The following is a 25,588-nucleotide window of genomic DNA, read 5'->3' on the forward strand; positions in this document are numbered from 1 at the left end:
GACTCTTGGGTGTGGCGCTCATCTTGCTTTATTGGCCGAGGGAGCCGGTGTACAGCTTCTGGGTCATGTGGCCAACATGACTAAGCTGCTTCTGGTGAACCAGAGCAGCATACGGAAACGCCGTTTACCTTCCCACCTATTTATCTACTTACATTTTGACGTGCTTTCGAACTGCTAGGTTGGCAGGAGCTGGGACCGAGCAACGGGAGCTCACCCCGTCGTGGGGATTTGAACTGCTGACCTTCTGATCGGCAAGTCCTAGGCTCTGTGGTTTAGACCACAGCGCCACTCGCTTGTCCCCTAATGTCTAGGACAACTTACCTATAATATGGCAGGACATTATAAATAACTGGCTGTCATTAGTCCTATGAAGGTGTCTTGGAGGAGGTGATTGGATCCTGAGGAGGAATGGGATGAGCTTGGAGAGTGCCTGTTTCCTTGCCCAGTCCCAGGACTCTGGCTACATGCCATCCTTCGAAAGGAAGGTGCAGGGGGCATGACACTTATTGGAGCAACATATTAGCCATGTGCTGCATTTTACAATCTGCCTTGCCTAAGAACCACTCTGATTTATGAATTAAACCAAACTGGGAGTTCAGTTCATCCAGCAATAAGGGCCAGGACACTGGCAGAGAGTGAACAAAAGCACCCTACTATGATGTTGGGACACAACTAGATATTCCTTTCCTTTTAAGTGGAGATACAGGGTGGTGTTGAAGTGAATAGCTGTGGTTAACAGAACAAGACTTCCCCGCCCTCTCTTTCTCCTGCATGTGCTGGCTCCAAATCTGCTCTGGAGTTTGGGGAAACCCCTAGAACAGATGTAGGGAGTTAAGAGGGGCAGGATTTCTGCTGATGGGAAATCCTTGTGTTTACACAATTGATGACTTAGTCCTACTTTGACTACTGCCCTTCTATTCAGTCTGTATCTGTATTGGACTTGGCATTATTTTTATATCTGGTTTTACTGTTCATGGGTTTTATTGTTGAAAAGCTTCAGCACGTTTAATGGAAAGCAATTACTAAATGAAATGAAATAAATAAACTAGGGCATTACAGGGAAGGAATGACAGATTTGTTTGTTTTTTTGAAAGGAATTGTGTATTTAATATGACAGGCAGCTCTAGGCAGAAAGAGAGTAGGAAATCTTAGGAATGTGAATTTAACTGAGATACCCAGTGGGGGCTGATTGCAATTCTAAGTTACAGTGTGACTACAGGTGACCTTTTCAGGGTCACCTGAGATTGAGTCACAAAGAGCAAGGCAAACAGAGATTCACCCCCTCAGTAAAAAATAAGAACGAACAACCATGGAGCTCGTTTTGGTCAGTGGAAAAAAATAAGGTTATCAGATTTGAAGTCATATGGACGAATAGGGAAGAAGTTAATGGTACAATTGTGGTCTGCAGTCTTGCCCACATCCAGTGAAAGAGGTAGAGACAGGTATGTGTATGTGTTAAAGTAAGAGGATGAAGCTGAGGGATAATTCTGAGAAAGAAGAGTAGACAAAACAAAGCAGCAGCAATGGATCTGTTGCTGAAAAAATCACAGAAAGAATATATCTTGCTGGAAGGGACAAGAATGGAAAAAGTGTCTTGATGAGTATGCATGTAATGTTACACCACAGTTTATTTTTAAAGATACATAAAGTCAGGGAAACTAGAAAAGAATGTGTAAAATCCTTTCCATAACGGAGTTCAGACTGTTGGCTGACTCAATTAAAAATAAAATAAAAATAAAATGGCCCAGCTTCTTTACAATGACTTCGGAAATAGTAGCTACTACTCTGCTCACACTGCCGACACAGGCCTCAAGAGGGTGATTCACTGCCTATTTACAGTCAGTGGTGAAGCTAGGACTGGATCTCAGGCCAAAATCCAGGTCCTGCAGCCCAGGGGTTCCCCAGATTACCCCCATGCCCAGCTGCAGATGATGGGGGCAGCAGCAAACAGGCTCACCACAAGCCCCTGGGCTGGCATGGGCACGCCAAGGCACACCGGGGCTGGAACTGGTTGCCACAGCATCCTTGCATTTTGCTTACTTTTAAACACATTTTACAGTAAGGGGAGGGACAACCAAATTTGTTCATGGTTACAGAGGCTAATTTTATTTTTCTTCTACATTAAAATGGTGTTTATTGATAAGCTTATGCAGTTAGCATCAGCGGCAGCAGCCCTGTTTTATTTCTTTAGTGGTGGTGGTGCTATGATTTGAGTTCAGAATCTGGACCTGCATGTGATTAGAGTGTTTCTTCTTTTTGTGAGCGTTGGCAAAAAAAGAAAGTTTCCTCACATACCAGGACTGCAAGGGCAATTGTTAAGCATGGAATGGTTGCAGGTGGGGGGGGGGGGAGAGAAAATGAAGGTAGCATCTTTGGGAGCCATAGCAACAGCCTCCCAGCAATGGTGTCGCTAATGCCTGGGGTGGGGAGAGAGGTGACAAGGCGGCCAGCGCTGCACACGAACACCGACAGGACCCCTGGGTTGTCTTGTGCGGTGTGCCTGCACGTCTGCAATCTCGTCCCCATTTCACCCATCCCGATAAGCGGCAGCAACACTGGAACCAGGAGGCTATTTCTTGCTGGGTGGTAAATCCAGGGTCTGACATTGCTAGCTGCACCACTGCTTAGTGTACGTTGTTTCACTGGGTACAGGTTATCAGTGAATCACCTGCCATCAGAGTGATTAGAATATGTTGTTTAGTGCAGGGGTGGCTGCACAAATTTAGCTCATCAGGCTACCCTGTTTGGCGCCCAAGTTCATTTCCCCCAAACCACAGCCACCTGCCCCACACCTGATGTCATATGGAAAGTAGGTACATGGCTGAACAGGAACCATCAGGAGCTTAAGGTGAATGTGGTCCACTCCAGCGTGCCTTACTTCTCGAATAACACCAAGAGGTTTCCATTCCAAAGGGGCTAGCACAATTTGTATGTTTCCTAGCACAATTCAAAGTGTTGGTGCTGACCTTTAAAGCTCTAAACGGCCTCAGTCCAGTATACCTGAAGGAGTATCTCCACCCCCATCATTCTGCCCAGACACTGAGGTCCAGTGCCGAGGGCCTTCTGGCAGTTCCCTCACTGCGAGAAGCCAAGTTACAGGGAACCAGGCAGAGGGCCTTCTCGGTAGTGGCACCCACCCTGTAGAACGCCCTCCCACCAGATGTCAAAGAGAAGAACAACTACCAGCCTTTTAGAAGACATCTGAAGGCAGCCCTGTTTAGGGAAGCTTTTAATGTTTAACAGACCACTGTATTTTAATGCTTTGTTGGAAGCTGCCCAGAGTGGCTGGGGAAACTCAGCCAGATGGGCGCGGTATAAATAATAAATTATTATTATTATTATTATTATTATTATTATTATTATTATTATTAGTTTCAATGAAATCTGCTTGGTGTTGTTGGAGCAGCAAAGCACTTTGTGCTGCAGCGCCCAATTGCAGGACAACTCATATCAGATGATGGACAAATAGCTCCACCCACCTGTCAAAGTTGGCCAGTGCTTCCCCACCCCTCTCCATCTGGATTGCAACTAATTTATGTTGAATGGCTCATGTACCCAGATCACTTTGGGATGCAACACATTTAGCATAAACTATCTACTTTGAGCCTATTTAGTTTGCCCAGCCACTGAGCATCCATTAATGCACACAGTGACCCAAAATTTCTGGTACATTTGACAGTGACCACAGGTTGACAGAACCTGGGGGGGGTGGGGCGCTGAACCAAAATGGATGTGAAATGACTGTTGGAAATTTGGAAGTGACGCTGAAATGCTGCAAGTGAATTTACTGCCACGTGACATCAGGTGGGAGAATGATCACCTACAAGAGACTATGTATTTTTATTCAATCATTTACGATAGAACGCAGCAACACTACGACTTTCTAAGCTCTTGTTTTGTGGCACAAATGAGAGCAAGTTGAATGAATGCATGCCACAGTACTACATTCTTCACAGATTACTAGGTAATCCTTTCCAGCTGCTTTCTACACCTGTGGCGATTTAAGTTTGTTGTGGCTGAGGGGAGAAAGTGATCACAAGAAAGGCATGATAGGGTGGCTGTACTTAAATTTTAGCTAAACGGTTACTTCTAACTAGCAATGGGGAGAAATCCAGTTCACTGCATGAATGGAAATGCACGTCTCCTTTGAGATATGAAATTCTCTAAATAGTGTGTACGCATGCATTTTATTTGTATACCGCCTTTCCATAGTTCAAACCATGCTCAAGGAGGCTTGCAACATTAAAAAACACACTATGTCATTACAAAAAGTAACAAAAGTAGTCATAAATAATAAATAAGAAAGACATCAAAAAGTACACAACCAAATTAAGCAATTTCCACATTAATTAGAATAAGATCTAAAATAAAGATAAAAAGCGTTATCAGTACTGTAACAGCAACAACCTCCCCCACAACAAACACTACCCCAGCCCAAATCTGTATTAGGGGAAAGTGCACATAAAATGCCTATTTCAGAAAAGAACATATGTATATATTAGGCAAAGTTGCATACGTCCGTACAAATGTACACTAAAATGCTGACATATTTTCATGAGGACTTAAAACTAATAATCACAAACTACAATTCTATTTTTCTATGAAACAGAAATCTGGAGAGCTGAGTTTAAGACTTGAACAATTAGGGACTGAGAAACTGAAACTGACAGATTCATCCATCCCTATTTCCAGCTGACACTAACACTATTCTGCCTGATCATTAAGCAACCTAATAAGGATAACCACATTTTCCTCTTGCAACTCTATTTTCCTAATGAGATGTTATGAACAGCCATTTGGGATGGAGAATATAATTCTACTCGAGTGTAAATGTAACTATTTTGGTAATCCAGCGATGCAGCTGACAAGGGCTATTGCAGTGCTTATAACGGAAAGGGAAAACACTCCCTTGTGCTCACAGGCATATCTACCTTTCTCAGCCAGCAGTGGAAGTCTTGGCACCTGCACAGATGAGAATCACATGCAAGGTAGTTTATTACTATTTGGTATCATAGGCAGGCTAACCCCTGGCATCAAAGAGCAATGGAAGTCACTCATTATTCTAGGTGACACACATGGATGAATAATATCAACCCCAAGTCAAAGAAGTGGGCATTTGTCTTAGATAAGGAACCCTCCAAATTCGTTTTGCTAACTAACTGTATGGCATGTACAGTATTTCCTGGAACTCAAAACGTGGGGTCTGCAGCACGTGAGCCTATGGAAAAGAAACCTGTACATTTTAAACTGATTTGGCAAGAACAGTTTTGAACACTCTTTGCATTGCTGATTTGCTTTTGGGAAGTAACACTATATAATACGGAGTGTCCTAAAAGGTATAAAAAGATAAAATAGTTAGGTATAAACAAAGGGGTAACACAGCAGCCTTACAATCTAATTAGCTGTTCCTTCTAAACATGTAGTTGTGTAAATAATTGGATTTTTAGACACTATAAATCTCCATTACTCTGTTTGCTGAAGAAAACCAGAACTGGAAAAGGCTAAGAAATTTTTTCTTCCTTACAGTTTTGTGATATGAGGGAAAGCAGGAGCAAATGCACAGAACATCTTTGATTTTGTGTTTTGCTTTTAATTCTGTTTATTTACAAGGGAAAGAACATATGCTCAGATACATGAACAAACATGGGATGGGAGGAATATAAGTAATATTGCAGCTTTACTTCAGAGTTTTCATGAATGTGCACTTTTAATCCAACAGATGTAGAAAGTGGGGTGAAATATGAACTGAGGGAGGGACATTGTTGATGAGCGCCACAAGGTTGCTGCATACAAAAAGGAATGTTTATTGTGTTTCTTTTGCAATGGTGGTATTTACAGGAGAAGTGACAAATCGGGAAGTGTCTGAATCAAAATTGTGACTCCTGATCTGTTGCTGGATGAAGATATTGACAAGTACTTCCTGACTTTGAGATCCTTGAGCAGCTTGCTTGCTCACTGGTAGCTGGTAGGGCTGAATAGCCACTCAGAATGAAAGGAGGCCCACAAAATGAATAGGCTCATTCTAAAGCCAGTGTAGCCAGATGCCCTTTTGGACCCTCAAATCTGAAATGCATGGAATGTGCTTAAATGTCTTTATGTACAAATGCAACTGGGACAACTTCTTGCGGTCCTACAATTCCCTACTGGAATGCTCCTTCACCAGAAATATATTGATGTGATTTTTAATTCTGCAGCCTGAGGGGAAGAGGGAAATCATAGCTCTTTTTATGTTTCTGGGTGAGTAGTTTCAAGAGAATTTTTTAAATTATCAGTAGCTTTAAACGCCACATGACTGGTTCTTGCAATGGAATGTCTGATTCGGCAAAGAAAGTTTGCTTGCCCATTTCAGAAATCTGTTCTCGATTTGCATTGCTTCATTCAAGTTTAACATAGCTGTTACGTTTAATGCCGCTCGTGGCAATTTAATACTCTACTATATGAACCATTGGAACATGCTAAAGCAGAAAAATATGCTCAGGCTTAACCATATAAATAAGTTAAATTCTTTATAAAAAATATAAAGAATGCAGCAGAAAGCAGAATATGAACACCCTTACAATTTATAAACACACAGATCTGTAAGGCCATGAGTGGAATGCAGGGGGTGGGGAGAAATCAAATGAGGAAGAGCTAAGAGAAGCAAGCTATTTTGGCTAAAAAAAGACAATAAATAAAACAAGCTACAGGATATCTATTAGCTGAAAATTGAGATTGGCTACTGGTTTAAACTGAGAAGCCAGATCAAAAATTTGACTATTAGAACAACATAATTTTTGGAGTTCTTCCCCCTGAAACACACTGGCAGTTAAGAACTGGAATGTGATGGAGAATCTGAGGAATATATTTCGGATGCTTTGTTTGATTTTGTTGAACTAACAGTAGCCAATTGGAGCAGGAAGGAGTCTCTTCCCATATAAACTTTCGTCATTCTCTGGAACATCAGTGAGGATCTATGATAGCTGCATGTTCAACTAGAGAGAGTGCTCAAAGAACTGGGGCTATTACTAATATTGTATAGTATTATTGCTGGCATCTGTCTCGAGAGACAATGGAGTGTGCCTCTGGGGGTGAAGCCAAACTCTGTGTTAGCAGCACTGAAGTGACCTCCCGGGAACACAGGCCTAGGCAATGTATATGGAGGTCCTGGGCTGGCCAGAAGCAAAGATTCTCTGCAAGAATATCAAGGGTGACTTTGTCAAAAGCCTTACTTTCAAAAGCCTTTTTTCAGAACAAAGGAGCCAGACTGCCAATGGGGATTATCAAGCTGCAAACACAGTACAGTGGTACCTCAGGTTACATACGCTTCAGGTTACATACGCTTCAGGTTACAGACTCCGCTAACCCAGAAACTTTGCTTCAGGATGAGAACAGAAATCAGGCTCCGGTGGCATGGCAGCAGCAGCAGGAGGCCCCATTAGCTAAAGTGGTGCTTCAGGTTAAGAACAGTTTCAGGTTAAGTACGGACCTCCGGAACGAATTAAGTACTTAACCTGAGGTACCACTGTACAAATGTCGCCTGAAGATTACCAAAGTTGGCAGCAAAGTGATGTCTTTCCTTCTCCCGACGCCTTCCAAGGTTACCAATACATACAAGATTTGTTTTCTATCTTTTAAATTTAGTATCTTTTAAAGTTTATCAACTAAGTTTGTTCTTTTAGTGGCTTTGTCTGGGATAATCATCTGGCTTTCCATTTACTGAAGCATTCACTTCCCTTTGTCCAAGCAAGCTAACAGCACTTGGATACTGAAATCAAAAATTAAAGCTAAATGATTAATTGGCCGCTTGTTCATTGCAGCCAGGTTGACATTGCCCAAACACTGGAGAGACTTATAATGTGTGCCATTGGACTACAGGTGTGATATTTAGCCCTCATGGAAATAGTGACTCAAAATGATATTTCTTCATGCTATTTTTTAAAAAAATTGTTTTGTCTTTGCACTCACTTATTTTTTATGTTAGCAATAAGGGTCACAGTAAAAATCCACCATCCTATTATGCTAAAATGAATGGCACTGTATTTTTATTTACACACACATACAGAACTTTACTGTGGTCCATAAACCCAAAATACACAGTACATTTTTTTTTTACATTGACACTGTTGTTTAATTGTATTTTTCTATTATTCCCTTGTATTCATGGATGCATATTTGTACTTACTTTCACACTGATTGGAAGCCACTTTTTGTCCTTCCCAAAAGAGGCTCCTGGGAGGCTGGAGGGACATTGCTGGAACAACTCTTGGGTTGGGGGAACTGGCTAAAATGTTTTAAAATGTTTTAAACAGTTCTAATTTTGGTTCCTTTGTTTTGTTTTTGTCAGGCTGATGTTGGTTAAATGTTTAGTTGGGGTTGGTGGTTATAACTGCAAACTATTTATTGTTGTTGTTGCTATTATTGGTTTCTATTGATTTACTGGTTTGTTTGTTGCTTGTATGGGATATTTTGATTATTAATGTTTGATGCTTTGTTGTGTTTTTATATATGTTGTAAGCCGCCCAGAGTGGCTGGGGAAACCCAGCAAGATGGGCGGGATATAAAATTTTAAAATATTATTTATTATTACTGAAATCTAGATACACTATGTCCACAGCAGTCTTCACAATGCTTTGCCTTTGAACTTCACAAGGACCATTTGACAGGCCACTCCTGAAGAAAAGAGGACTGAATAAAATGCCTCTTTGGTTTGGTTTGACAAAGCAATTCAGTTTGCCTGAAAAGAAACCTCAGTCTATTAGGAAATAGAGTATCAGCTGATGAGATTGCCTTTTACACATGGTTTGTGGATTGCAATTTGAAGCAAAGCGTTTTCCCATTGTGTCCCTATGATTGTCAGCAATTTGAGAATTCACAGAAACCTCTCCATCTAAAGCAGTTATGAAAACACACATCCTGGCAACCTTCACAATGGCTATACAGGTAAATAGCAGAGAGCCCTGCAGCTCTCTGGAGAAATTTCTGTATGGACATAAACAATATTATTTGTTCAGATAATTGAGGGATGTTTGAATGAAAGAGTGCTGCTTTTAGTGTCAAACAACTTTCTCCTTTGGAAAATGGGCTTTACAGTCCAGTGTATTTCAAAAGCCCATTTGACCAAAGGTAAGCGTGGAACAAAAAAGACTGACATTTTTACCCCATGACACTTCGTTTTTATAAAGTGTGCGTCTGTATGTGTACATAAAGTACTGTATATGTATAAAAGTAGGTAGATAGATATCTGCAAGTATACTCATGATCTTAACAAACTACTGAAGTAGAAGTCTGTACTAGAGAGGCTTGTTACTCCTCAAGTTCAAAGTAGTTTGCTTTATGATGCAGATGTTCTCAAAAGTTCATCCATATTCGCAAAGTGAAGCCAAACCCACACAGAGTGTCTCTCAGCAAGTTAACTGAAGTCTGCTGCTCAACAGCCAGTTTATATTTCTGTTTGTGTTTTAAGAAAACATCTTAAAATAACACAAAATTAGTTTTGAGCATTCCACTTATTCTGGGGACACTCAGGGTGACAGAACTGCCAGCCAGCTCCAGGATGAGGCTAGACCCACAATGTGTTTCTCTGAATGTTAAGTATGCTGTGTTCTGTGGGCCCACAAAAGCCAAAAGACACATGCTGTTCCTCTTCAAAGGCAAAGCAGGAAGGATCCCACTGTATTGTTCAAGGGCCCTGGGAACCATCTTCTCTGTTCGAGCAGGAAGACTTTATGAAATAAATGCATCTGGAATGATGATTCCACTTTGTCATTTTTCCAGTCTAAAAGAGTTTCTGGAGCGTACAGAAGAGGATACGGGGTAAACAGCTTTTAAGATTCCTATACTACAAGGACTGCAAAAGTAACTTGAACAGAAAAACCAAAAGGAATTTGAATCAGGACAAACAGCAAGATCCAAATTTATAGGCATAACTTGTTTCTAATTTAATAGGAAAAGTGGTAAAACTAAGACTGAAACATTTTATTTTCTAAAAATAAGACATGCTAGAGTTTCTTAAATATGCAAATATGCAAATACATTAATTTCCTTTCCTATAATTCCACTGATCCGTTTAAAGTATGTGGGTTCATACACAGTGGGTTCATACATGCATACAGAAGCTTATTGAAGGATAAATCCCAGGCATGCGAAGAAATGGTGGTACAGAGCTATTTTTTTCTTCAATTGTAGTGAATAGAGAAATCTGTGAGTAGTTGAGCATCAGTGTGTTGTAGTGCATGTGTTGCTCTAGATTGTCCTGATCATCAAATTCTACCATTTGCACAGTAATTTATTTTTTCCTCTTATGTCAGTGCACAGGTACCTCTAAAAAGAATGCATGGGAAGAGACAATCCAGACATAGTCTGAGCGATCTGTGGAGTTTGGAACAGATAGCGACTCAAAGTTCTACCTTATTTTCAGTTTTTAGCAACCTCAAGGAATGTCTGTTATGGAACAGAGATTGGTGATATTTTAGGAGGTAAAGGTAAAGGTAAAGGTACCCCTGCCCGTACGGGCCAGTCTTGCCAGACTCTAGGGTTGTGCGCTCATCTCACTCTATAGGCCGGGAGCCAGCACTGTCCGCAGACACTTCCGGGTCACGTGGCCAGCGTGACAAGCTGCATCTGGCGAGCCAGCACAGCACACGGAACGCCGTTTACCTTCCCGCTGGTAAGCGGTCCCTATTTATCTACTTGCACCCGGGGGTGCTTTCGAACTGCTAGGTTGGCAGGCGCTGGGACCGAGCAGCAGGAGCGCACCCCACCGCGGGGATTCGAACCGCCGACCATGCGATCGGCAAATCCTAGGTGCTGAGGTTTTACCCACAGCGCCACCCGGGTCCCTTATTTTAGGAGGTACATGGATTAAATGAAATTAAATTTTAGGAGGTACATGGATTAAATGAAACAGTATTTGCATATTAAAATAAAAGTAATCAGTGCCACCCTTACTTAATTAGAGTAACATAAGGAAGAATCTTAAAGGAGGATGTTCATTTGTTTTTTTAAAAAAACCCTCAACATATTTAAGCTTTACAGATTTTAAGGTTTTCATTATCTCTTGAGGTATTGAAATTGTCTTTTGTCTCAGATTATCAATATTCCCACTGTGTCATAAATTCACTAACTCTACGCCAAAATATAGCAGATTTGAACAACTATGTTTTAAGAATAGATGGCTACAACAACCATAAAAGGGGCAATTTGGGGATTGGCTGGTTTTTACTCTAATGGGGTAGCAAAAGTATTCACTCTGCCATTTGTTACAATAAAAGTTCTAGCAATCAGGGGCAGGGGAAAAAACAATAATTTTATAGGCCTCATGCTTAATGATGCAGAGCATAAAATGAACCTGTGGGGCTTGACACTGCTCCTGTCATTTGACAGATTCCACTTGGATATGGGCAAAAGAAAGCCTAGCAAAACACTCATTCCTAACTGGTATGGGCAGTTGCTTAATTTCCTGTCTGTCATACACAGGAAGAAAATTTATGTATTCTGTCTGGCCTGTCTTTCCCTCTTGGGAATCGCAAGTTAAATGTGAATAAATGTTGCTACCTGGCAGAGGTATGCTTACTCAGTTCTGGTGTATGTTGATCAGCTTCCTGCTCTATTTGGCTCAGGACCTTGCCGGCATGGCTATGATCTTGTCATTGAGATGGGCTACTTCTAGGAATTTCTGTCTTTCTGTACCTGCTGTCTTCATAAATTACCCTCCAATGCCTCATTCCAGCCAGAAGCAGCCTGTCCTGTTTTGCTGCCTGAAGCAAAATGGGAAGGTGCTGCCCTGTGTGCATCCCCCCCCACCTCTTGCTACCCAACATTGAGACTGGTGTGGCAACTTGTAGAGCAGTGTCTCTTGCTTTTCTTGGCTTATGACAGCTGCACTGTGTTTGGCCCTGCAAATGGCTGGCCTGCCCTCCAGCCTCAGAGATCGCCATGACTAGACTGGCTGCTCTGGCAGATAGCTAGCTGCTAACTGATTGGAACCAACACTGAGCTTGCTTCCTCCTGCAATAAGTTTGAGATGTGCTGTGAGATAACTTGGCTCTTGAGGTTGGCTACCACAGACACAATCTCCCAGAATGACTCAGCCTGACTGCACCATCCCTATCACCCCTATGTGACACAGTAAGAGCAATCTGGCACAGAACATCCTGGCTGGATCAAATGTCTCTGAGGCTAGCCAAGTGGGGCTGAAGCAAGATGTGCCTTTGTGCTCATAGATCCCATGTTAGTGGCCTGAGTTTAACAGGCAGGAATTATTTGTAGCACATCTTCCTTTTGTCTCTGCCTCCAGCTCCTTGCCCAGTGCCATGGATGCCTGCTGCACTGGGAGAGCTTTCCCTTGTCCTAGCCATCAGTCTCACCGGACATTATGACCCTACATTAACATGAAGAGTTATCTCCATCTCCACCACCTAGATGATGACTGAGTGCCTGGTTGATCAAGGCTATGTCGCATGTAACCCAGCAACTGCTGAGAAATTGCTGGTGGTTGTCGGAGCAGTTGTGTGAGGCCTCTTTTCTGTGCAGGTATTGGGCACTGATTCCCAGCCCTGCAGGAATTAGAACTGGCCTCAACTCCTTTGCCCTCTGTCTGAGCCCACCATAAAGGATGCTGCTGCTGTCCCACACATAGGAAGGAGAGAAAAGCTACCTGTGCATATCTGTGAGAGACCAGAGGTCTCCCACTTAGGACAAAAACCTGGTGGTGGTAGCGCTGCTACTGTGTGCTAATATTCCGAGCTAAATATATACAGCTAAACTCTGGCAGTACTAAAGGCCATATAGTAGCAAAAGACCACAAACTGCTGTCAAAGAACATATTTGGGAAGTACTGTGATGGAAAATATCTATCCTTTGCCACAAAGAGAAAAATTAGACCAAACATAGTTCTCTGGAGTAGTTCCTCCTGAATTAAGTCACTGTTTTATTCGTAAGATGTCTGAGAGATACCAGCTGGAATAGCAATTTAATCCATGTTATCCAGTTCTGTATTGTATTTTAATTAATGCTATCCAGTAGTCCATTCTAGTGAAACTAGATTGCAGTAGCTAGAATCTATTGACTAGTTAAGGAAAATTGCTTTATGCATAACTATCTTCCACTTCCTTTGGTTTTTAAAAGAAAGAAAGAAAAAATGAACAAAAGAAAGAGAAAGAATAAGCAATTCACCATCAAGCTTTTTCCATATTTTCTGAGAAGTCACATTGGGAAGAAGTTTGATAGTGAGGGAAAATTGCAGAGTCTGGAGAGAGAGAGAGAGAGAGAGAGAGAGAGAGCGCAGCAGGAGGAGGGGGAGGCAGAAACCGAAGACATAAACCAGGACCCTGCCCTGAGACACAAAAAAAAGGTGAAGAGGGCAAGAGGTTCTAGGGGGAAAAAATCTTTAAATTTAAAAAGGATTCCCCTCTCTGAGGAGGCTGGTCTGAGTACACAATGAATCAATACTGTACAGTGGTACCTCGGGTTAAGAACTTAATTCGTTCTGGAGGTATGTTCTTAACCTGAAACTGTTCTTAACCTGAAGCACCACTTTAGCTAATGGGGCATCCCGCTGCCGCCGCACTGCCACCGCACGATTTCTGTTCTCATCCTGAAGCAAAGTTCTTAACCCGAGGTAATATTTCTGGGTTAGTGGAGTCTGTAACCTGAAGCGTCTGTAACCCGAGGTACCACTGTATGTGTTGTCTCAGAGCAAGGATGGGGAAGCTGTGATCAGATGTGACTATATTGGTCATGCTGAGGCTGATGGGAGTTGAAGTCCAACAACACCTGGATGGCTGCGGATTCCCCATTCTGCTCCGCCTTAGAGCATCTATTAACTGATGCTTTAATGTAGATGTTGTCACACCACACCACACATTAAAGGCACATGGCTTTCCTCAAAGAATCCTGAGAACAGTAGCTTAAGGGTGCTGGGAACTGTAGCTCTGTGAGGGGTAAACTACAGTTCCTCTCTACAATACCATCTCATTTTGTAATGTTATAATTGGGTCACTATGATGTCATGCCATGATGTCCATGAAGGCTTCCCAAGGTGCGCAAACTCTGAGCTTTCATTTTTTTAAAAAACAAAGTGTGCAGGTACTGTCTAAGAAAGCTATTTCTGTGGAATGAGAATTGTGCATATTTTTCCTGGTACTGAATAATGCCCCCTGTTTGTTATGAGAAAGCAACAGCATCAGTGTGTGTGTGTGTGTGAGTGAGAGAGAGAGAGAGAGAGAGAGAGAGAGAATACAGCATGCTTGTATCATATGAGAGGTTTAAAAACATCCAATCACTTTCTACACTCCATATATAGTATGTAAGCCCCGCCTGCAACCCCATCACCTTTTTTTCTAAACTAAAAATTCCTAACACTTTAGCATATTATTATACAGGAAGGGAATCCTGCTCTCTGGTCATTTTGCTTGCTCTTTCTGGCATCTTTTCTAGATAGACGATATTCTTTTGGAGATGGGGCCACCAAAGCAGTTTGCTTAGAATGTAAGTATGGCTAGATCATAGACCTGTATAATGGCCATACTTATATTCTGGCAATTTTATTAAGTTCCTTATAATTGCTAGCATAGAATGTACCTTCTGCACCTTTTTCATACTGAGTTCACTATTTAACTGAGGCGTCCATGTGATGGCAAGGTATTTTACATGGCTAGTCACTACCATTTCTGATTATGTTGTAACTATTCTAAGGAAGAAAGAAGCATGGCACCATGTCCAGGACAAGGTTCAGCAACACCTCACTCATCTAGGCCAATGCAGGGGGAGTTTGTACACATAGGCACACAAACACACATGCTTAACAAGAGCACAGGATGTAGTTTAGCCTATCATACCCTCTGTGCATGGTTGGCAATAGCTGCTTGCACAAGAAATTGCCTAAATACCTTTCAAAGGCTTAGTAAGCTCTTAATTTCCGAGCTGCTTTTCCATTATGAGGATTAAGTAGTGATAAAGTCTCTGCTATGTGGTTGCTGAAAATTCTATGTACATCTGGAATTCCAAGTGTCAATAAACCAAAGTCCACTGGAAACCCAAATGAAAGTGACTGAAACTTCTGGTATTATGGCATTACAGCAGGGGACTCATAGGAGTAGTACACATTATATGTATGTGTATACGTATATACAATTTTTAATTATGAATTTTGGGGGATCTTAGAGGCGTCACTAAAAAATATATCGGGGGCTACATGTGACCCACAGGCCATGGATCAACTATCTCTAGTTTAGACTCTACAATGCAATCTCCAGAATCGGAACTTTTAAGTATTCAAACTGAGTTCCAGGGAGCTTGGTAAGAATTAAACACATTTAAGTATTATGAGTTGCTACAATAATGATAGGGACGCGGGTGGCGCTGTGGGTAAAACCTCAGCGCCTAGGACTTGCCGATCGTCAGGTCAGCGGTTCGACTCCCCGCGGCGGGGTGCGCTCCCGTTGCTCAGTCCCAGCGCCTGCCAACCTAGCAGTTCGAAAGCACCTTCGGGTGCAAGTAGATAAATAGGGACCGCTTACTAGCGGGAAGGTAAACGGCGTTTCCGTGTGCTGCGCTGGCTCGCCAGATGCAGCTTGTCACGCTGGCCACATGACCCGGAAGTGTCTTCGGACAGCGCTGGCCCCCTGCCTCTTAATCGAGATGGGCGCGCAACCCCAGAGTCGGACACGACTGGCCCGTATGGGCAGGGGTACCTTTACCTTTACCTTACAATAATGATGATGATGATAACTGCTTTAGCCTTAAGAGTTACTAATTTAAAACTGTGTATGCGTATGTGTTTCTAAAATGCTGGTATCCTGCCTTGAACCTTTTGGAAGAGGAGGGATATAAAGACTTTCTTTTTTAAAAAAAATACATGATGGGGGAAAATAATTAAGTTGCACTTGTGAATATTACATTAGTTCAAACATATGCTCTGTTGTCTACTCAGTGTAAGTAGAGCTGTCCTAAGGAAATGGAGCAAAGTGGAAGAGGGCTGCAGAAGGGAAAGGGGAAAGAAAATATTTCAAAAGCAAGGCTCAAGCCCTCTTTCCCAAGTTCCTGATGCTTGTGAGCTGTACCACCCATGAAGCTTATGCCCTGAGAAGAGGTGTGTCCTAGACTGTTTAGCTTGCAGGGTGCTTTCCCCAGGCACAGCACATTCCTTAGCTCAGCTCCCTCTTGCCTGTTTTGACTGAATGCCAGAGCTTTCTGATCTTATCTGCAGTTATCTGCTTTCCTCAAAACAAGGTTCAGAACCCTGCCATTATTTTACATGAAAGGGACTGCATTAATCTGATTGGCATCTTAGACAGAGTTTACTATTTATTTATTTATTTATTTATTTCACACTGAGCCAGGGCTCTGTTCCCCACCCCCCTTGGTTTTAGGATGCCCAAAGGAAGTTCAAATCTCTTTAGATTTCCCTTTGACCTAAAAAGAAAAGAAGTTATTCTTAGCAAGTAAACTCTGCCACTCTTGTCAGGGTTGTGAAGTACCCATAAGCAACAGATTAGAAACACTTTAGGGTTATCAAGACAAGATTCCCCTCCGTTCATTAGAGAACGCCAAACAAGGGGTGGTATTCAACTAAGTTTTACTCAGAGGAGACCCATCGAAATGAATGTGCATGGGTTAGATCTATTAATTCCATTGGGTTTACTCTGAGTATCTGAAAGCCACCCAAGCTATGTAGCATATGTGGATGAATTCACACATGCAATCTGAGATTGAATTTGTGTGGTACTCCTCAAAATACAGGCAGGCCTGTACCTGGATACAGCGTTGCTTATAACTGCATTGCTTGAAATTAACACATATAACTCGTTCAGATGTGCATAGTGGGAAACAGCACGCAGGAGCCCACAACTGTGTGTGTAAACCCACCTGTCTACTCAGTTGGTATAACTACTTTAGCATTTTACTGTGGAACTTACACCTGACCATGAGCTTGAATGTCTAGAAACACAAAGGTCATCGCCCAAAAGAGAAGTGCTGTAAAAAGTTATCTGCATGTAAGCAGTGGAACATGTATGAGGAAGAGCAGGGTCAAGCCATCCTCCTCCTATTTTCTACCCAAGCACATTAAGCGTAGCATCAGCATGATGACTTCCCAGAGTGGTTTAACAAACAGCCCACTTTCCAGGGAACTCTGGGAATTGCAGTTTTGCAAGGGGAATAGGGGTGTCTGCACCATTAACAAAATACAGTTCCCAGGATTTCTTGGGGGAAAGCCATGGCTATTTAAAGTCTCCTAATTGTGCTTTGAATGTGTGGTGAAGATGAACCTGCACAAGAAGAAAGCTTGCAAAAATGAATTCCTTTATCATGTGCATGATTTGTGCGCATGTAGGCTCTGGACCACTGTTATGCTGAATGCACATAGGTGCAACTGGGAGCAGAGATGTGGTCGAAGGGAAAAGGATTAATAACCCTCAGCATAGCTACCTCTTCACACCCCCTCCCCAAGTTTACTTGTCAATTGCACCAGCCATGCTTGGGCCTCAGTTTCTGGCTTTCCCTCCCTGCTGTCTGGCACTGTGCAAGAGCCAGGTGTCCTTCAGAGAGAGGCGTTCTGGGCAGGGTGGCCCATGAGACAGCCTGTGTTTAAATGTCTTGAATGGGTGCATGGTTGTGTCGACCAGAGAGGTAAGGGGCCTGGAGGTGCAAATTTGTCAGCTCCCTCATTTTGCTTCATGACAGAGCCAGCCCTGAGCCCTGCTACTCCATGTTGCTCTCTGCCCTAAATCTTCCCCTTGCCAAAGCAGCTTTCCCCCCAAAAAAGAGCTGTCGGATTTTGGTTACAAGCAAAAGGATGTAGCTTGCAGTTAAATGCTCACATGCTGAAGCACACGACACACAGCTATCATACAGCAACTACATCCAGAAGAAAATCACAATTCAGAGTCAACAGAAATGGCTCTCCAGTTTTCCATGCCTGGCAGTACTGGCTTGCACGTGCAATGATACTTTTTAATAGGATTTCTATTCTGCCAACATTTCCTTTTCATCCATCTCCTACAAAATCTGATATGGGGACATTACGAGAAAATGGCTCTCCCTCAGTAAGAAAAGTCACTTGCATGGATTTTCTCTTATGCAGGTTTAATCAGATTGGCTAACACAAACAGTGAGACCGTAATTCTTTTCTATAATAATTCAACAATGCAAAATTCTTTTTTAAGGGGGGGTGGGAGAAGCAGAGCCAAGTATATACTTGAACTTTTGCTTTGTAGCGTACTGGTGACCTTGGTGTAAAATTGAATACTGTATTCTGGAACTCCAAATCACAGAGTGGAACACTTTATGTCGTCCTCACTCAGATTCACCTCCTCACTTTCTCTCTCTGTCTCTCTCTCTTTGTGGGTAAGAAGCGGGTGCCAAGGAGAATTAATGCCACTCAAAGTACAGGGAAGTGGGGGCAGAAAATGTTTGAAGGGAAACAGATGTAAAGCTACTCTCTTCTATAGCCCAGCCATTCCCCCTTAACTTTGAGTGGCACCCTCTCTTTAAAATTAAGGAGATAGAGAGTGAGAACTACACACACTGTATCATTTTCACAAGGGTCTGGCAAAGAATGCAAGGTTTCTAGACAAAAAAAAAAGGTCTGTAAACATTAAGGGGGTGAGGAGGTACTATTTACAGGCTCAGCACATTGTCTTGCAACATGTTATTTTGCACGCAGTGCAAGAGCAAGCAGCATGAAAACGGTTTTTATGAATGGATCCATTTGCATTAGACTCGTGCTGACTGGAGATACAAGCATGTTGCAGAACAGGATATGCAAGTCTTTTCCTAATGTCAACACTCAGGAGTTTTGATTGGCTAAACTGTCAGATTCCAATTCCTCCTTGGTTAAATCCTCACAGTTATTTTTGCTTTGGGGGTTTATCTAAATTCCAAATAATAGACTTTCTGCACTACAGCTACTGGCTATTTTGCTAAAGCTGAATATCTATTTGTATTGCAGTGAAAGGTTCCAGGGAATATTTCACGTTCAAATATGACATGGGGGAGAAAAATTGAACGGTTAACTGCTAAGTAGAAAAAGAAGACTTGATGAAAAGGCACATGCATTTTTACTGCTGCTGCCTTACTGCTTCCTTAGTCTATAAAACTCTTCACTGAAGGCAGGAGAAACCTCCAGCCTGGAAGCCAAATGCGGCCCTCTATGCCTGTCATAGGTGCCAACTCCCTGGGGCCCTGGGTGCCCGAGGACCCACCAAATTCCCCATGAAGGGGCCAGACACCCACAAATTTCGGTGCCAGGGCCATGCACGTTGCATGGCCCCCACAGCCTTGGGCACCCACAGTTGCAGGGCCAAGCTGGCACCCAACACCTGTCTATCTGGGCCCTGGAACTCTCCCCAGGCCATACAACTCACTAGAGCTGTTTTTGCCTCATATGTTTTTGCCTGGCTGGAACTTGTCCTTGAACTCTGATAATGCCTCTTGCTTGCCTGGATGGAGGATAGAGAGAGTGGAGTGCATGTATAAAAGGTAAAATTTACATGTGTTGCTCCACCCACTTTTGCCTCTAGCCCCACCCACTACTTACTAGCAAAGTGCCCTTGGAGAGTTACCTGGAAAGCAATGTGTCCCTCAGGCTGAAAAAGGGTTTTCCCCAGCTTAAAAATATGCCCTCTGCCAACAACTATTTCCCTGTTTTATTTACCCCTTGATGTCCTGGTGCTACTCATGGAAGGTGTGCTTCTTCTTTCCAGGCTACTATTTGAGTCAGCTTAATGATTTACTTTTTTTAAGCAAAACTGAATATTCACACAGTGCGTTTCCCTCCCCTGGTTTTTAAAAAAGAAAGAAAATAAAAGAAAGTCCTCATACTACAGGACAGGGACCCATACAACAGAATTAATACTGAGAAGGTACTCTTGAGACAAGAAATGAAGTTTATACATCTTCATAATACAGTCACACCCCATAGGTTGAATACTTCTTTTGATTTGGGCTGTTTCTTGTAGTACCTCTTTAAGAAACCCTCGGTGTTTCACAGCCTCTACTCATAAATGTCCCCTAGTGGGCTTCCTCTGTTTTCCGCTAGCCAGCACACAGCAGTTGCCTCTGCTTGTACCCAATGTGGGACCTTGTTAACTTCACAGGGTGAGTCAGCCTGCTCACAGTCTGGAAAAGTTTACACTATATTGTTTGGCTTGGGCTGCTACCATTTTCTTTTATATTGTCAGCTGAATAAGAAGTTTCTCTTGGAAACTGGGATCACCGGGCTCCAGCCCTGTTTGCTACAGCTGCTCTGCCATCTCCCTTGCGTCAAAGATAATGAAAATATATAATAAATTCTAATACTGTACTCATTTGATGGTTCTGGAGTACCGCTTGCATGTACTGTATGCCTTGTAATAGCGGGTACGTTGTGACAAATACATTCATTGTACTTTGCTTGCCATATTTTGTGTCTTTGTATGCTGGCCCGAACCCATTTTTTCTATTTGTGTATGTTCCTATACAGTCGGTTCCTTATTTATGTGCTGTAAGAGAACCTAGAAAAGAAGGGTTGGTCATTTTGATTACGTCACAGCTGAGGATGTATTTTCATTTTATTCTTTTTTTTAGTTTGCATATATAAGCAAACAAATATTTTGAATTTCCGATGATTTCCTATAAATACAACAGATGTAAACTAGAACACAGGTGGAATCTGAATAATGACATGTAAGTTTTCACATCTTAGGCTTTGCATCTGAATGTATATCAAGGTTCTTTTTCTAACACAGACTGTTCCCAATAGTATTTATTTTTAGTTCCTTTTATACATAGATCATGCTGGCACTAAGGTCCATTTGCCTCCCTCAGAAAAATGAAAGAAAATATACCCAATATAAAAACCCCTTCTGTATCTGCCTCTTGATCAAACACACCTTTCTTCTTACACTAGCAGACCTTTTCACCTGCTCTCAGTCACAAGTGCGTATAGAAAGGCTTTGTGGGATTCTGAACATCATTCTGCTTGACAGAAAGTGGTAACCATCAAAATATTATAGCCAAGAGAGGGAACAGTTGGCCAATTCAACTACAAAGTACAATCTTATACACAATTAGTTGAGAGTAACTCTCATTAAACCAAATGTCAGATACTGGAACAAAGTCCTTTTCTGGCTCTATAAGTTGTATAATGGACTTTGTGTAGGCTTACCTTATGACCGCTCACCCTAAGTACCCAAATATGTCTCAGACATTTGGGATATAATACCCAAGGAGCATCAGCTGGGCTTTTTTTTAAATGACGCAGCAGGCACTAATCACTTGCTATGGAGGGAGATAATTAACCTTGCCTACAAATTCAATGTGTGCTTCTAGCCCACTCACAAGGCAGTTAATAGAAGTTCTGTTTATTTTCTTTGCTAAGCTCAAATACCTTACTGAACATCAAAATCCCTCTAAACCACTCATCAACACTTGCTGATGCTCTATAATAATTGAAGGATTGTTTTGCATTTGCGACACTTGTGGTTTCATTTAAGAATCAGCAGAGGATTTCTTTTTTTTGGGGGGGGGGTTACATTTTATTCTATATTTTACTTCCAAGAGCAGAAAGATCTGAAATTTCTAATTTGGCTCATGGCTTATATTGCATGGTGTACATAAATGAACATTGGCAGCCTAAATCTGTAGTTAGAACTATTTGAAAAATTTGTATAGGCTGAAATAGGAACTTCAGAACATTCCGTCAGCATCTGGCATCTTCCTTGGGAGTGTCATGAAGTGTGATTGCCTTAAGGACTTGGCAAGCAATTACACGGCCCCAGCGTACCTTATGGCAAGTGTAGGAGCCTGAGAACAAGTTAATTATTCAGCATCTGTATAGTGATCCCTCGCAAAAGTCTTTAAGGCATATTTTCTCCTGCTTTTCTCCATGTGTTGGTCAATCTTTCCACAAGCCTAAATAATCTTATGGTTTAAAACATGAACATTTCTGTCTCTCTGTGTGTGTGTGTCTCTGTGTGATATCATATCTCATTTACCTCCCAGGCTTATTTTTTTTAATCTCTCCTGACTGAATCTAATTCTGAAATTCCCAGACTCAATCTATTTCTGTATTTTCTCGTGATTTCTGTGACTGCCATGGAATTACCCTCTGTCTAAAAGCTTTGCTTTTGGTTTTTACCTCCCCAATGGAAGATATCCTTGGGAAATTCCAATAGCTCTTGTTTCAGTTTGTACCAAATGTTTGACTTCTCATGGAACATCCATCGCCTACCCAATAAATCTGGGCTGCCTCAGAGTATCATAAAGACCTAGATTTACTAACCCTCTTTTGTAATTTGGCAGTGCATCTACATTTTATTGTTGATGCTTTACTCTTCAGGCATTATCCTGCCCATTCAATAATGCTTATTATTTTTGCCAACTTCTTAATTCTCTGTAAGCAACTTCACCTCTAAATATCATAGTTACATTTCTGAATGACCAGGTTTAGTTTCCAGCATCTCCAATTAAAAAGGTTTTACCTCATCTATCCTTCCAAGTACTTTTGACTGAGTCATTCTCCCAGAGGCAGTTGGCAGAAGAGTTGCTAGAAAGTGAGAAGGATCAGTTATTAAGTGCTGAGTCTTTTGCTTGACACTCAGAGATCCACTGCCAATCAGACATTTTGCTGGCCTAAGACATTTTGCTGCCTGAAGCAAGAGGTGACATGATGCCCAACCCCATTCCACATACAGAAGACAACTGGACTGAAAGTGTAACTTCAGTACTGGTGACAATACAGTATCCACCACATAATGGGGAACAGACAACTTTAGGAGGCACAGAGTACACCATATGATGGCACTCACAGCTCTACCATCCAACACTTCCCCATTTGCTACCTGAAGCTGCTGTCTCTGTCTGCCTAAGGTGCATACACACCATGCATTTAAAGAACACCCCGCTACTATGCCCCAAAGACACTGGACACTGTACTGTAATATGGTAAGTGTTCTGGGAACTATAGTTCTGTGAGGGGTAAACTGCAGCTGGTTACTATGAGAATCTGCTTGTTTCGCTCCCCTTCCCCCTCCCCTCAATCCCTTTTGTGTTGCGACTTTTAGAAAGCAGCCTCCAGGCAGGGACTGTCTTGCTTTTAAAAAGATCTTATGTAACCTGCTCTGGGAGCCTTTTTGGCTGCAGTGGAGTAAAAAGAATAAGAATAAAACATGTTAAAATGTGAACAAACTCACCCTGTGCACAAAGCAACCTTGATAACGTATGCCAAGTAGAGCTAAGTGAGAGAGTAATTAATGCAAAATACCGTATTTTTCCGTTTATAAGCCCCCCCCCCTTTGTATAAGACGCCTCCTATTTTTGGGAACTCCAAATTAAGAAAACATCCCTCAGCACTACCCTTGTATAAGACAAGCCCCAGTTTTAAACCTATTTTTTTGGTTAAAAAAACCCTAGTCTTATACACGGAAAAATACGGTATATTGTCTGCCCGCAAGGCCAACATTATTAGCATTTTAATAATATCAAGAGAAAAACTTACACTTTTACATGTAATGATTTGTAGTTAAGATATATGTGGCCAAGGAGCTTTGCTGAATTTCAAAAGACCTAGTTTGGCCTGTTGACATTTCAGTACCGATAGCACAGCTGAGTACAGAACAGGGAGGTCCCTGTACAAATGGACCCTCTAGTGAAATGTTTATGAGTGACCTGCATAACATTGTGTGGTTAAATCCAGACATTGCATGCTGTGTGAGTTAAGGTTTGAAAAGGTGATCTTATCAGTGAGATAATTCTAATGTGACACAGATTATTTTGGATTTCCTCTAAAGCGTACATGTGCATTTCATTACCTGAAGATTTTCAACATTACAATTACCAGATTTCAACAGCAAAAATAATTTGTGATATTTTGGGTTCTGCTATTGTGTTACACATTTTTCTATACTATGTGGAAAGCAAAAACTGTTACTTAAATAGCTTGGGGTATCTAGATGAAAGACCCAGCAAGCTAGCTAGCCATGACTGAAAATGCATTTTTAAAAAACACATTGAACCATCGTACGGAGGGAATCCTACCTATGTACTTCCATACTCATCCCTTCAGACTAAAATGGAAAACACTGGCAGTCTGAGATGGTGCAAATATTTTTTTCCCTTTTGTGCTAAAAATAATACTCAATAACTTATGTTACATAAAATGTCTATTTGAGAGTACCAGTGAAGGCCTTCACGGACACTGGTTTGGTGACCCCCACTTTTATGGAGCTCCATCCACTGACTTGAAACAAGGAGCAGAAGAGATGAAGAGTGGAAACAAACTAAAATGCTGGAATTCAACAATGGCAGTTCATTTTCTGTAGTCAAGTTTCAGAGGTATGCTCTCAGTTAACAGCATATACTAATAACCTGGGGCCTCCTCAACAGTATGCTATACATACATACTTATAAATCCACTACTGGACAAGATAATGCCATACTTGTGAAGGAGAAGAAGCTAATGTTGTACATAAAGCTGCAAGTTGAATGGAAGAATAACATGTGGTGGGTGAAAGATTTAGGTTTTCTGCTAAATTCTTCAAAGCAGTTAATGGACATAGGTTGTTGGTTGATTAGCAATATACTGTATACCCAATGCCAGTGTTTCCTGGGATAGCTCAGTCGGTAGAGCAGGGGTAGGCAAACTAAGGCCCCTGGGCCAGATCAGGCTCACCTCGCTCTGCACCACGAAGCCAGAACCCACCGCAAAGCCAAGACTCCCGGCGATGGCGACGGGAGGAAGAGGCCGAGTGGTGGCGGCTCTGCCAATCAAATGCCACGCCTGGTTTACCTCAGCGCAGCACGGGGACGTCTCTGCCAATCAAATGCCGTGCCTGGTTTACCTCAGCGGCATTTGATTGACAGAGCCACCGCTGCTCGGCCTCTTCCTCCCGCCGCTGCCACCCTGGTGCTCCTGTGGGCTAGAGAGTGGAGCGGATGAGCTTGCTCTGCTTACCTGCTTCACAATTACCTGCATCATCACCGCAGCAGCGGTGGTGGTGGTGGCAGCCCCTGGGAAGGTAAGCGCAGTGCCTTCTTTCTCTAGGCAGGGAAGAAGCCCGTTTCGCACCACCAGCCCTTCAGCGAATGAGGCAGGCGGCAAACCAAGAAGGCGACTGGGGCAGGGGGTGGGTGGGGAGGACTACTTGCCCCCCCCCCAGCAGTGTGCATAGGAATTCGTCATAGATAGATAGATAGATAGATAGATAGATAGATAGATAGATAGATATAGGTCTGAGGGACAGTGGGCCAGCCCACTGTGGAAAAAGTTTGCTGACCCCTGCAGTAGAGCATGAGACTTTTAATCTCAGGGTCATGTGTTCAAGCCCCATGTTGGGCAAAAGATTCCTGCATTGCAGGGGGTTGCACTAAATGACCCTTGCTGCCCTTTCCAACTCTACAGCTCTATGATTCGATTATAATGCCATAAATTATGTCTCCCAGAATGCTATTGAACAACATCAAGCTCAGTTTGCATCCACATCTTGGATATGGAAGCAGAGGCAATCAAACTGAGCTGCTGTTTCTTACCAAGATGAGATATTATTGACATGGGAAATCCTGTTACAATCATGGAAATAAATGCAAGGTAAATTTGGAGTATTATCCTAGAAACTGTTGCTTAATTTTTGTA

At 42.2% G+C, this 25,588-nt stretch overlaps 1 long non-coding RNA gene across 3 annotated transcripts in view; it reads right to left on the bottom strand.

Moving 5' to 3' along the window:
* Positions 1-25,588, bottom strand: part of LOC310760084 — a 65,908-nt gene that overhangs the window by 31,496 nt on the left and 8,824 nt on the right. For 2 of the 3 annotated variants that reach the window (XR_014546744.1, XR_014546745.1), the window contains exon 3: positions 22,440-22,504. This is a non-coding gene — a long non-coding RNA (uncharacterized lncRNA). Of the gene's footprint in view, positions 1-10,064; positions 10,298-22,439; positions 22,505-25,588 lie in introns of those variants that run through there. The other variant, XR_014546746.1, reaches the window with a different exon arrangement.

The sequence above is a fragment of the Podarcis filfolensis genome (genome assembly GCF_964270895.1).
Source record: "Podarcis filfolensis genome assembly, chromosome: 3".
NCBI lineage: Eukaryota > Metazoa > Chordata > Lepidosauria > Squamata > Lacertidae > Podarcis > Podarcis filfolensis.